The 13,071-nt window shown below is 43.0% G+C and overlaps 1 protein-coding gene across 15 annotated transcripts in view; it reads right to left on the reverse strand.

Annotated features, from left to right (window-relative positions):
- The window catches only part of ZBTB38 (zinc finger and BTB domain containing 38), a 132,720-nt gene that overhangs the window by 101,438 nt on the left and 18,211 nt on the right, over positions 1–13,071 (reverse strand). For all 15 annotated transcript variants that reach the window (XR_013361101.1, XR_013361103.1, XR_013361098.1 and 12 more), the window contains exon 3: positions 5,726–5,810. The gene's annotated coding sequence lies outside the window, so the exon portion shown is untranslated. The remainder of the gene's footprint in view (positions 1–5,725; positions 5,811–13,071) is intronic.

Here is a 13,071-nt window from a genome sequence, read left to right on the forward strand (position 1 = left end):
TTTTAAGCAATAGTAACTTCAATAGATTATGAACTACCCTTCAAACAAATAATTACGGAAATAATAGATTGGTGATCACAACCATAATTAAGGAATTTACTAATAGCTAATCCATGTTAAAGGAAAATGTGTTCCAAAAAAAAAAAAAAAAAAGGAAAATGTGTTTTAACCATGACATACATTATTAATTAGGGACTAACTAGAACAACAGAAACCATTATACAGATTTGTAACAGAGAAAGTTTAATGCAGAGAATTGATTATGTAAGTTGATGGGTGACTGAGAAGTTGAAGTTAGTGACAGTGGGAAGTCATCTACAATGCTGAGCTGAGGGACAATCAGAAAGGGATGATATTACCAGAGCCCAGGGGTTGGGATCACCAATAGCAGCAGGAAATACAGCAGGCCCTTCTGGCAGGGGCTGGAGCCTTGTTATAACTACTGTCAGAGATACCACCCAAGGGCAGGAAGCTTGGGAGAAATACCCTGGTCCCTTCCTTCTGCCCCATTGCTTCTCTCTAGCTGAGTGCATCTGGAACCCAAGTGACCAGGCAGTCTCGGAAACCTGTCTGCTGTGGTCAGTCCCCTGAGACACAGAGCAGAGCAGGTGAAGGGAAGGAATGGGTCTGAAAGCAAATGGGCGCATGAACTATACAACATATACATAATATTATAGATCATATGGACGTTCCTTCAGCTAAATATATGACAAGTACTGGTGTACAATATATGTACGTATAACTCTGTAGTTATGTCTGTACTCAGATTAAATTGGAACCATAGTCTTGGCCAGATGAGCAAGGAATATCTTAATGGATTAAAATCAGGTTCTGACCAGCCATAAACAATTGCAAACAGAGCTATCAATTAAATGAGGTTTCTTGGGGTGCCTGGTTGTCTCAGTGGGTAAAGCACATGATTCTTGATCTTGGGGTTGTGAGTTTGAGCCCCACCTCTTGTTGAGAGATTACTTAAAAAAAAAAAAAAAAAAAAAGGAGGGCAGTCCGGGTGGCTCAGCGGTTTAGCTTACGGCCTTCAGCCCAGGGCGTGATCCTGAAGACTTGGGATCCAGTCCCACATCGGGCTCCCTGCATGGAGCCTGCTTCTCCCTCTACCTGTGTCTCTGTCTCTCTCTGTGTCTCTCATGAATAAATAAATAAAATCTTAAAAAAATAAATAAATACTGGAGGGTATTATGCTGAGTGAAGTAAGTCAGTCGGAGAAGGACAAACATTATATGTTCTCATTCATTTGGGGAATATAAATAATAGTGAAAGGGAATATAAGGGAAGGGAGAAGAAATGTGTGGGAAATATCAGAAAGGGAGACAGAACGTAAAGACTGCTAACTCTGAGAAACGAACTAGGGGTGGTAGAAGGGGAGGAGGGCGGGGGGTGGGAGTGAATGGGTGATGGGCACTGGGGGTTATTCTGTATGTTGGTAAATTGAACACCAATAAAAAATAAATTTAAAAAAAATAAAAAATAAAATAAATAAAATAAATAAATAAAAAGGAAGAGTAAATGATACTCTTTTATTTTTTAAATTAGGAAACACATCAACACATTTTGGACATGCAAACCATTTCCCTCCTTTCATTTTACATCTAATACTAACACTATGAGCATGCAATCTACAACTCCCATGATGGCACGAATGATCTGCCCACGCAGAACTCACAGACTGTGTGGTTTTTTAAACCAAGGACACCTAAGTTTAAGATTCTTTGGTAAATTTCATGGGACTATCAAAGAGTAATATTCTGAAACCTAGGCTTTACAAATAATGAAGAACAGAACAGTTCTGCGATTCTTCCTTCATAAGAGCTAGTAGTGGAAGTGCTGCGCTGGCTGTTTTCCCACACTAATTTCTTCCTGGCAGAGGGCAGAATAAAACATTCACAGTAGACAGTGCCTTCTTTCAGAGACTCAAATCCACAGGGTATGTGGAGAGAAGAGGGCTTGAGTCTTGGTCTCCTTCCGACGTGAACATTAAGCTATAAAGAAAACTCCGGAGGGTTTGAGAGATGCCTTGGGCTTGTACTGATGCCTGGCTCCATGGACTGGGCTGGCTGAGCCCGGCTGGACACTGACTCACTTGCCATTTACCCTGAATGTCCCTTCCCAGCCCTCCTCTGCTCCCTCAGCCAGAATGTAAGCCAAGAGGAAATAAAAACATTAAGAAGCTATAGACTGTGCTGCCTTTTCCATTCTTACCTTTTGTTGCAATGGAAGAATAGCTTGGATGAACGAAAGGGAACTGCACAATTAATTCTAATAATTATAATGAAAATGGGTAGAAGGGAGAAGAGGAGAAAGAGCAGAATAAAGGGGGAGGAGCTAAGGAAAACACTTCCCCAGTTAACGAAAGCGCTGCCCCCTCACACCCCACCCCCAGCTTCAAGGTTATTCACAAAGAAAGTCTCCTGGTATCTGGTTATGGGGGTTGGCTAATTACTGGGGGCATTAAAATAGTTGGACCCCGAGGCCAGCTAAATCAGATCCCTGAGCTCCAGGTGTGCGCTCGCTCGAGGACTCTGGGGAACAGGCTTTAGCGAGAAGTGGGGAAAAGGATGCTTAGCAGCGGCTGCTGCCCCAGAAACAGGAGATGGGCCAGCGGGTAGCCAGGGCCTGTGTGGAAGCCTCTGGAGCCTGCCATCTGGGGAGAAGACAGGGGCCCACGTGGGGCCTTCCCCTTGTGGGTATGGTGTTTCTTTTTCTTCCTTTCTTTTCTTTCTTTCTTTCTTCTTCTTTTTTTTAAAGATAAAACGTAAAAAAAAAAAAAAAAGATAAAACATTCAGAGCCACACACACATAAAAAAGGTCTTACCTGGGTGAGACCCAGGTGTCAGTATTTTTGAGATCTCTTTGATTCCAATGTGCAGCCAGAATGGAGAACCTCAGAAGTGTGCCCCACCTTGAGGATAACATGGCCAAAGGTGAAAAGCAGGAGTTCTGGAGGTGACGGGAAAGGAACCACAGTCACTATTTAGAGGTAGTAGCTCCCAGTTGGGGGCTGTACCAGGAAATTTCTTCTCACTGGAAAGCTCAGTAATCTGGAAACTGCCACGCCCAGCCCCTCCTAAGGACTGACATTGCCTTCTACTCACATGCTCTGAGCAGAAACTCCCAGTGGGGGTGATCTTGTCTACTGGGTGGCCTTTGGGAAGTCCATGGGGGTGTTTTCAGATGCTATAGTGATGAATAGGTTAGGGCTTGGCCAGGAATGAGGAGGCCAGGAGGCCGTTAGAATGGATGAGGGAGGGATAGGGAAGGAAACTAGCACTGGAAACCTCTCAGATGCCAGGCACTCTGATGGGCCCTTGTGAGAGGTGCGAACCCTCACCTTGCCACTTTTCCACCCCCAACACACGCCTGTGCACATGCCTACTGAGGCACTATAGCCTTATACAGCTTTTCTGAGTGTAGGGAGAAGAAATGTACCAATGCAAGGAAGCTAAGAGATGGAACCCAGGGATGAGACTGGAGAATACTCTCTCTGCATAAGGCCAGAATAATTAGCTCACACTGAATAGGGTCAAAGTTGAGTTAACAGAAGCACTATGAATCTCCAATGCAGACAGATGGGATTGGGAAAAGAACAAACTTATCCTCACAGCATGAGGTCTGCTTGGCCTTAGATATCTTAGGACAGAAAGAGCAGCACCCTCAGCAAAACTCCACCATTCTTTAAAGCTCATCTCCCTGTGTCCCCTGTGGGACAGAGTTCACCTTTTCCCAACACAACAAGCCCGATATCAGCCATCCAGGCCCACAGGTTCATCTGCAAGGGCAGCCCTGTGGCCATTCCATATCTATGTCCCGAGGATTGACCCTGGCCAACCCTCACCATCCCTCCCAAAGCCTTTTTTTTTTTTTTTTTAATGTTGTGTCATCCCAGGAACACTGCATCTCCTTTTCCCACAGAAACCACCAGAGCTTCTTCCCAGGCCAGACATCTATCCAGAAGAAGTGCTACATCTTTTCAACCCACTCAAACACAATCTTACCCAGCTTCCTTCTTTCGCCCACTTCCCACCCTCACCTCCCACAATCTGGATATTATGCCCACTTCTCAACCACAGCTATTTTTCCAGAGGTCACCAGGGCTCTCCTAACTACCTACTCCAGTCGCCTCTTCTCAGGTTTTTGTTTGTTGAGTAAATTTTAGATTTTCTGAAGTTTTCGGGCAGATAGAGAAGTAAAATAGTATAATAAACATATACACCTATTTCTTAGATTTAACCATTGTCAACATTTTGCCATAATTGTTTCCTTCCTTTTGTTGAATATTAAATAACAAATTAAACATTCTGACATTTCACCTTAAAATAATTCAGTATGCATTTCTAAAAAAAGAACATTTTCCCATACAACCACAGGATCGTATCACACCTAATAAACAATAGTTCTATAATACAAATTTTCCACACTCCAATTTCCTCATCTGTTCTAGAAGTGTTTTAATGGCTAGTGCATTCAGACCAAGTTGCAATCATGAATATCTAACTGTGTATGGTGGTTATGTCTTGGTTTTTACCAGTCACTGCACTGTGGCATCTGCTTCCACTAGGCAGTTACTTCTTGGAGGTCCTCCTTTGGCTTTTATAACATCAGTTCTCTCCTCTTCATTGCCTACTTCATTTCCTACACTTGACTATCTGTTTTCATCATAGAGCCTTCCTTTGCCACTTGTTTTTTCTGGGTGCTTCATGGAATTCTGTCCGTGGCCGTCCATTCTCACCTGAAACTTACTTCCTAGGCAATTCTGAACCATATTGCACTGTATACCACATTTTGTTTATTTATTTCTTAATTTATAGACATCAGGGTTGTTTCTATTTTTTGGTTATTATGAATAATGCTGCTATGAATAGAATTTGTATATAATCAATTGTATTTGAACACAAGTTTTTGTGTGGATAAATGTTTTAATTTCTCTTGGGAAATATACCTGGGTGATAGATTGCTGGGTCATATGGTAATATTACATTTAACAGCTTGGGAAACTGCCAAATGTTTTCCAAAGTGCCTTTACTGTTTTACAATCCCACTAACAATATATAAGGGTTCCAATTTCTCCTCATCCTTGTCAACAGTTGTTATTGTCTTTTTTTTAAAAGACAATATTTATTTATTTATTTATTTAAGGGAGAAAGAGAGCACACGCTAGTGATGGGCAGAGACAGAGACAGAGGGGTCAGCAGACTTCCTGCTAAGCAGGGAGCCCGAAGCAGAGTTTGAGCCCAGGATCCCAAGATCATGATCTGAGCTAAAGGCAGCTGCTTAACTGACTGAGCCACCCAGGTGCTCCTATTGCCTGTCTTTTTTATTATAGTCATTCTAGAAGGTGCAAAGTGATAGCTCATTGTGGTTTTGAGTTGCATTTCTCTAATGGTTACTGATTTGAGCATCTTTTAATGGGCTAATAGGCCATTTGTACTTTTTTTTATTTTTTGAGAAATGTCTATTGAGATTTTTGTGCAATTTTTAAATTGGGTTGTCTTTTTACTATGGAGTTACAAGAGTTTTTATATATTCTAGAGACGAGTCCCTTAGCAGAGATATGATTTGCAAACATTCTGTGGGTTGTCCTAGGATGCTTTTGCATATGTGTGTGTGTGTGTGTGTGTGTGTGTGTGTGTTTGTGTGTGTGTATGTGTGTTTCTTGAAGTTGAGGGCAGTGCTTAGTCTCTAGCACAGTACGTATTCAATAAAGACTTACTGAATTCAGTTGAATTCTTCATAGGTTTTTCTGGCAAAGTCTTTGACCATCTGTTTTACTCTCCACTCAACTTTAACTTTCTTTCCTAGAGTGTAAGAAAATACAAATAAAAATGAAGGATATGCGCAATTTGGACTGGACATACACATTTAAAAAAAATCTAAAATGCAAATGGTTTTCAAACAATAGATTTTTAACAAATCATTCAATCTGTTTCCTTGGCTGCAAATTGGATGATTATATGATTGTCTCAATCCTTGCTTCTACTCTAACACTGAATATGTTTAATAATAATAAGTCAAGGCTATTCCTAGTGGCATGCTGAGCTCAGAACAAGTCACTTGGAATAATCACCATGGCTGTCTTGCTCTCTGCTATATTACAAGCATAGAGCACTGTGACCTACACATAGCAGGTAATAAACTGAGTGAATAATAATCAGTAAGCTCATACCTCCAAATACACTGGTGACTCCCACATTTTATCTCTAGCCTGGATTCTTTTCCTGATGGATCCCTTTGCTGATTTGACACTTCCAACTGCAGGGCTAGCAGGCATCACAATTGTGTCAAAAATAGAACTCATGATTCTCCACACCTCCTCAGACTTGCTCCCTGACTCCTTACCCAACATCAGGGTTTTTTTTTTTTTCTCTCCCCACCTTCTCTTTTTTCAAGGAGGCTCTACACCCAGCATGGAGCCCAGTGCAGGGCTTGAACCCAAGACCCTGAGATCAAGACCTGAGCTGAGATTAGGAGTTGGATGCTTCACAGACTGACCCACCCAGGCACCCCACTGGGGTTTCTAATTTCAGTAAATGGCACTACCTCCAAAGACATGCTCCAGCATAACTATTAGTAGTCATTCTTAACTCTTCCTCTTCCTTGAAAGTTATTCAATATGTCAAAAAGCCTTATCACTTCTACCTTCAAAACATATTCCAAATCTAATGTCTTCTTACCCTCTCCATAGTTTACCACTCGGATTCGAACCACTATCTTCTCTCCCCAGGATTCCTACAGCAGCCTCCTAACTGCTGTCCCTGAATCTATTCTCTATCTACACTACACTGTTTTCTTCACATAAGGGCCGGGATGAATCTCTAAAAACTTAAGTTAGATCTTACCACTCTCCTGTTCAAAACTCTCCAAGGACCTCTAAACATATTCAGAATCAATCCAAAGTCCCACCAGTGGCCTGCTCAGGTGATCAGGCCTGGCTTCCTCTCTAATCTTACCACCTCTTTCTCTCTCTGCCTTGCTAACTCCAGTCTGATCATATATTCCTTGAGGATGGTCAGCAGGCTCTACCTCAGGGCCTTTGCACATACTGCTTTTAGCCTGCAACACTGGTTCACCTGAGGTTTCAGCATGGCTGACTCTCTTGCTTCATTCATGTCTCTGCTTGAATGTTACCACTTCAGGGAGGCCTAACCCAACCATCTTTCTAAAGAAGCCTCCTTTCAACTTACTATCCCTTTGTTCTGCTTTATTTTCATTCATGGTGTTTAGCATTCCCTAAATTAGAGTCTGTATTTATTTAGTTCTTGTTTCCCCCCACTAGAATGCAAGCTCTAAGAGGACAGAGATCTCGCCTTTGTTTATTGCTTGTTTCCTGCTACATCCCTAGTGCTAGGTACCATTTCCAGCACATTATAAACATTCAGTAGATATCACTGAATGAATAAATAAGCTGGTGATATCATAATCTGTCATCTGAGAGCAAGCCCTGGATTTGTGCTTTGGCTCTGCCATTACTAACTGAACAGCCTTGGGCAAATCATCAAATCTCTCTAGGTCTCGGTTTCCTCATTTATAAAAATGAGCTATTAATACCTACTGTGAAGGATGCTTAGAGATAAGAGATGAAAGCACCTGATATCAGGTGCTCACTTCATAGACCTGTAATTAGCCATAAAAACAAATATCCTTCCTCATGCATGACTTGGTTGAGGGACAAGCAATCATCAAACCTGTTCTCTTAAAACCAGAGCTTTTTTTTTTTTTTTTAATTTTTTTTTTAAATTTTTTATTTATGATAGGCACACAGTGAGAGAGAGAGAGGCAGAGACACAGGCAGAGGGAGAAGCAGGCTCCATGCACCGGGGGCCCGACGTGGGATTCGATCCCGGGTCTCCAGGATCGCGCCCTGGGCCAAAGGCAGGCGCTAAACCACTGCGCCACCCAGGGATCCCAAAACCAGAGCTTTTTGACAGAAAGTGGCACTAGATGCTAAGGAAGAAAATGAATCCATTTCAGCACAGAAGACTCAGTGAGCTGGGTTTATATACCAGCCAGAAAAGCTGGGCTCAGAGATACTACTTCCAAATTCAAGTCAAGGCACTGCTTTGTTCTACGGACAGCAGCAGGGTTGGAGGCAATGATTCAAAATGACCTCAGCTTTTGTCTAATCTGGTCCTGTGACCAGACCACAGGCAACGCCTCATCTAGGGTAGTAATTTCCTTTACAGCTCTCTGCTCAGAGGCCCTTCGACACGGTAAAGTGCGTGCAGCCGCTGCAAAAAATGAGGCGTTGCTGCGTGTTCAGACATGCAGGGGTCTTTAACACGTATTGCTGAGTGAAAATCTCCAGTTGCAGATGAAATATCCAGCACAAACACACTCCCAACGACACTCCACTATATGTGGATACAGGTTTCTCTAAAAATACGGAAACATATAGAAATGGGTCTGGAAGGATGGAAACCATATCGGTTGTGCGTGTTTCCTCTGAGAGGTGGGGCAGTGACTCAAACTGGAAGTGGGCGTCAAAGGAGACCAGCTTGATCTAGAATCTATTTTTACAAAGAGAATGAATGTATTACTTCTGTAATTGAAAATTACTTTTTAAAGCTGCCCGAACAAGATGATGCTAAAACGCCCATTTAAGTAAAATGAAGCAATTTACTGTCCTCTAACTAGCAGTTTTCCAATGGGGCAGTCACCCCCAGGGGATGCTTGACGGCATTTTGTTTTTGGTTGTCAAAATTTAGTTCCCCAGGGACAAGGGATTTAACTGTCTGCCTGTGTGAGACAGTCCCACCACACAACCTGTATCCCAGCTCAGATGCCAACTAGGGTCCTAGTGAGAAACACTGCCCAAAAGCTGGGGTTCACTGTACTTATGAGTTCATCTGTGACCCTCCCCGCCCCCAATTAAGAATTTTCTCTCTGATCTGAGCTACTGAGATGCTCAGCCCATGTTCCAACTCATTATATAAGACAGTAAATTTTATAATCAATAGTCAAGAGAAGTAAGTTGAAAAGCATGCCAGTTGCTCTGTCAGGGAAGCACAAGTGGCTTGGGTTTTGTGCCTCCCATCTAGAGTATGTGAGTATTTCTAAGAATAAGGGTTGTCCAGGCACCAGCTACCTTATACTTTGCACTAAGACTTCTAATTTGTTTTTTTTAAAGATTTTTTATTTGTTTATTCTGAGAGATACAGAGAGAGAGGCAGAGACATAGGCAGAGGAAGAAGCAGGCTCCCTATGGGGGATCCTGATGTGGGACTCAATCCCAGGACCCCAGGATCATGACCTGAGCTAAAGGCAGATGCTCAACCACTGAGATACCCAGGCGTCCCTGTATTTTTTTATTTATTTATTTATTTATTTTGCATCCCTGTATTAAGACTTTTAGACAAATGTCCCATTGGAAGGCAGTCAGGCAAGGGCTGAGAGGCAAGATGGGAAGGCCCCTTTCCCACGGTTCCCACCCAGGACAATCTGCCTTCAGACCCTCTGCTTTTGGGAAGCAGCTTCCAGCCTACAGAAATGATAGAATAGTGATGATAAGCAAAACAAAGTATTATAGTTTCCCCCTTTGATTCCACACTCTTGGTCACTATCATGGTGCATGCATTCAACAAACATTTATGGAGCGACTGCTATGTCAAACACTGTGCTTGGTGCTGGAATGTACAGGGAATGAGATGGGGACATTTACATTCTAGTGGGGAAGACATAACAAATAGATCCGCATCAATCAGATCATCTCAAATAGTGATACCTGTTGTGATGGAACACGAGTAATGTGGTCTATAGTGACTAGGAGCAGGTTCAATGTACAACAGAGCTTAGCAGAGGCCTATCCTGGGGCAAAGAATAGTGATGGTCCTGGGGGCCCATCATGGGAGGCTTATGCTTGTGCATTTGTTCCTGTCTCTTCCAGCCCAGCCAAGGCAACATGCCCTCTGGGACAACAGATGTGGTTCAGATCCCGTGGGCTGTCTGTGCTCCTGAGCAGGTAAAGTTATCACGAGTAACATTCATGCTGCTTCTTATTTTGTTTTCCAGCTGTCACCACCCAAGATTCCACCTGCATCTGAGGAAGCTGATTTCATGTTTTCAGAGGTGTAGGAGTATACTAGTGGATAACTGGCATGTGCTTTCAAAAGTACTGTTACTTAAAAACAGTTGCATGGCATTCACTTTGTGTCAGGCATTGCTCTAAACACTCTGCAAATGTTAAGTCATTTTGCCTGTACAAGAAACCTACATGCCAAGTGCTGAGGAGTCTGCAATCCTTTGTTCATTCACAAGGACATGGGACTGTTCCTCCAATCACAGCCCTTCCCCATGATGTACAGTGTGGTCTTGCCCACTGGAAACATCAACACTGGTTGGGGATGAGGCAGCAGCAGCAGCCATGGTGCTAGAAATGCAGATTTGTGACCTGCTCACCAGCTACCGAATCAGAATCTGTTCTCTCCAGGTGATTCTTATGGATGGCCAAGTTCAAAACCACTGATCCAATCCATTTTTTCATTTTTAGGGAGATGATCTGAAGGATGAGCCTTCCATAATTAGCTAATCCCTCACAATCAGAGAAGTGTTGTTTTTATGCACCCTTTTTCCTCCTTGGTTAAGGTTCATTTCTCAGGTAGGGGAACCAAGCATAGCAGGGTTCAAATCAACCAGTAAGCAAACGACATGAAAGCAGGACACAGTATGTACAAAGGGCTGCATTTGGTGGAGCCAGGGTTGGGGAAGGTAAAGGGGAAAAGCTGCAAACTACAAGACATTGTCCCTGCCTGGAAGAGTGCCTTATCCCCAGAGAGAAAAGATACATAAATGCCAAATGGGCAAACAGAAGTACTGTACTTTTTTTTTTTGAAGTACTGTACTTTTACAGTGACATCTTATCCTGCAAACAACTAAAGAGTCATCAATTTAACTATATATCCATGAAAGAAAGTAAAGAAAGCAATCAAGAGAGAGGGAGGGAAGGAAGGGGAGGGATGGAGATAGAGGGAAGGAAGGGGAGGGATGGAGATAGAGGGAAGGAAGGAAGGAAGGAAGGAAGGAAGGAAGGAAGGAAGGAAGGAAGGAAGGAAGGAAAGAAGGAGAGGGGAGGGGTAGAAAGAGGCAGGGCAGGGAGAAGATTAAATGTTATGGGATATTCCACCACTACGTTCTTCTGATGAGGTGTCTCAGGGGGAACTTGCATTTCTCTAGGGGTCCTCAGCTATCATGGTCCTCTTTAGCATACAGCTCTCTCTAGCTGAGAATGGATCTAACATTTACAGATTTTTCATAAAGCACAGCCCCCGAATGCCAGCCAACCACACTGCCTGGTTGTCAGCCAAAAAAAAAAAAAAAAAAAGGACTGCTCTGGTGCTAGAGGAAAAACTGGCTGGTAGGGCATACTGAGAAATGTATGTGTCCCATACTTTATTGGGTGATTTAGAGGATTTTCAAGAGACATTTTGATTAAATATGCTTTCATCTTACGTGCTGACTTCAAACATTACCCTTTACTTAAAATGTGACTATACTGTGTGAAGTCCTCATATTTTTTTTTACTTTCTCTGTTGCTAAAACTGAGAAACTGGCCAACCGGACCCCATCCTATGCTGCAAAGTCCACACCAAAGGAAGGAGTTGAGGTTGCCACCTCCAGATGAAGGAAGAACATTACAATTATTGATGGAATCTGTCAGTGAAAATACCTGCCTGCACCATTGCTGTGCTTGCACAGTAGACATGTGTGCCGAAACCTCCTGCAAAGTACAGTGTCAGGTGTCTCTGTGTCCATGAGAGAGTGCTAGGCATGGGGTGACTGCAACACCAGTTACCTTTTCCCCACCCACACTCTGCTTGTCCCCGAAAGCTGAGACTCCCATACTTCATGTCCTGCAGCCAGCCAGCACTGTTGGGGCTTCTTAATCTCATTGTGACCCTGCTACCATCACTGATTAGGCAGGGAATGGACCACTTAGCATGGGCTGGACTCAGTCAACTCCAGGGTCTCCCCCTCTTATAAATGGAATCTGAGGGGTGGCCAGTCTGCCATCAGATGGTAACGGTCTCTGGTACCAGAAGGACCTGTAGATTTGGGGTTAGTAGCCATCTTGAGCACACAGAGACAGGCAAGAGAAACAGGGATGAGGTAGCCTGAAGTGAGCAACCAACCAGGTGAGCAATCTTCTCTCTGAGGTTTTCTGCACTGGCTGCACCTGACTTTGCCTATGCCTTTATGCCACCCCATCCCTTTTTTATTGAGCTGGGCGGCCTTGGTTCTGTCTTTTGCGTAAAAACAAAGCTTCACTGGCCTGGGCTTTACATTGTCTTCTTGGGGGCTTGCCCAGAGCAGATAGTCTTAACTGCTTAGACACCTTAATATAGAGCTTTAATCACTTGAGATGTTTTGTGACCCAAAATGCAAACTTCCTCTCTCTCTATGTCTATCATAAATAAATAAATAAATATTTTTTAAAAATGCAAACTTCTAGAAGTCAGATGGTCTTGGCAAGTTCAGTTGTCTAATTAAATCCCTTTTTGTAGGACAGACATTTTTTTTCTTGGTACTATGTAAAGTGCCCATTCTTTGGGCCAAATTCTTCCTTTCCTGGCGGTTCCTCAGTGCTAAAAGCACTCCTTTCACCGGTGAGCATGAATTTCCCCTACTGTTCATTTACCACATTAAGGATGGACATAACAGTGAGACTAATGGTTTTCAAATATTTAGCAATAATTTTTTTTTCAAATTAGTGTTATTCGAAGCAACAAAGAAGAGATATATAACCCCAACCGCCTCTGGATTTCTTCTCTCTAAACCCTTCCCTCAACTCTAAGCTGCAGGCTCCTTTAGAACCCAAGGGCTCTGGGAACAAGCATTCAGTGCACTGCTCAGGGCGGCAGATTGTTTCATCCTTATCTTGGGCAAACATCAAGGAGCACCCATTATATAGCCCATCCCAAGCTCTGGAAATACTCTGGAAATACAGTGGAGTGAAAGACACATAACACAAAGGAGAAACCGGGCAGATAAGATGCTAACAGTCATCAAACAGTGTGTGCCAAGTGCAAGGGTGTCACAAATACAGTTACGACTATGGGCTCAGAG

This window comes from Canis aureus, chromosome 22 (assembly GCF_053574225.1).
Source record: "Canis aureus isolate CA01 chromosome 22, VMU_Caureus_v.1.0, whole genome shotgun sequence".
NCBI lineage: Eukaryota > Metazoa > Chordata > Mammalia > Carnivora > Canidae > Canis > Canis aureus.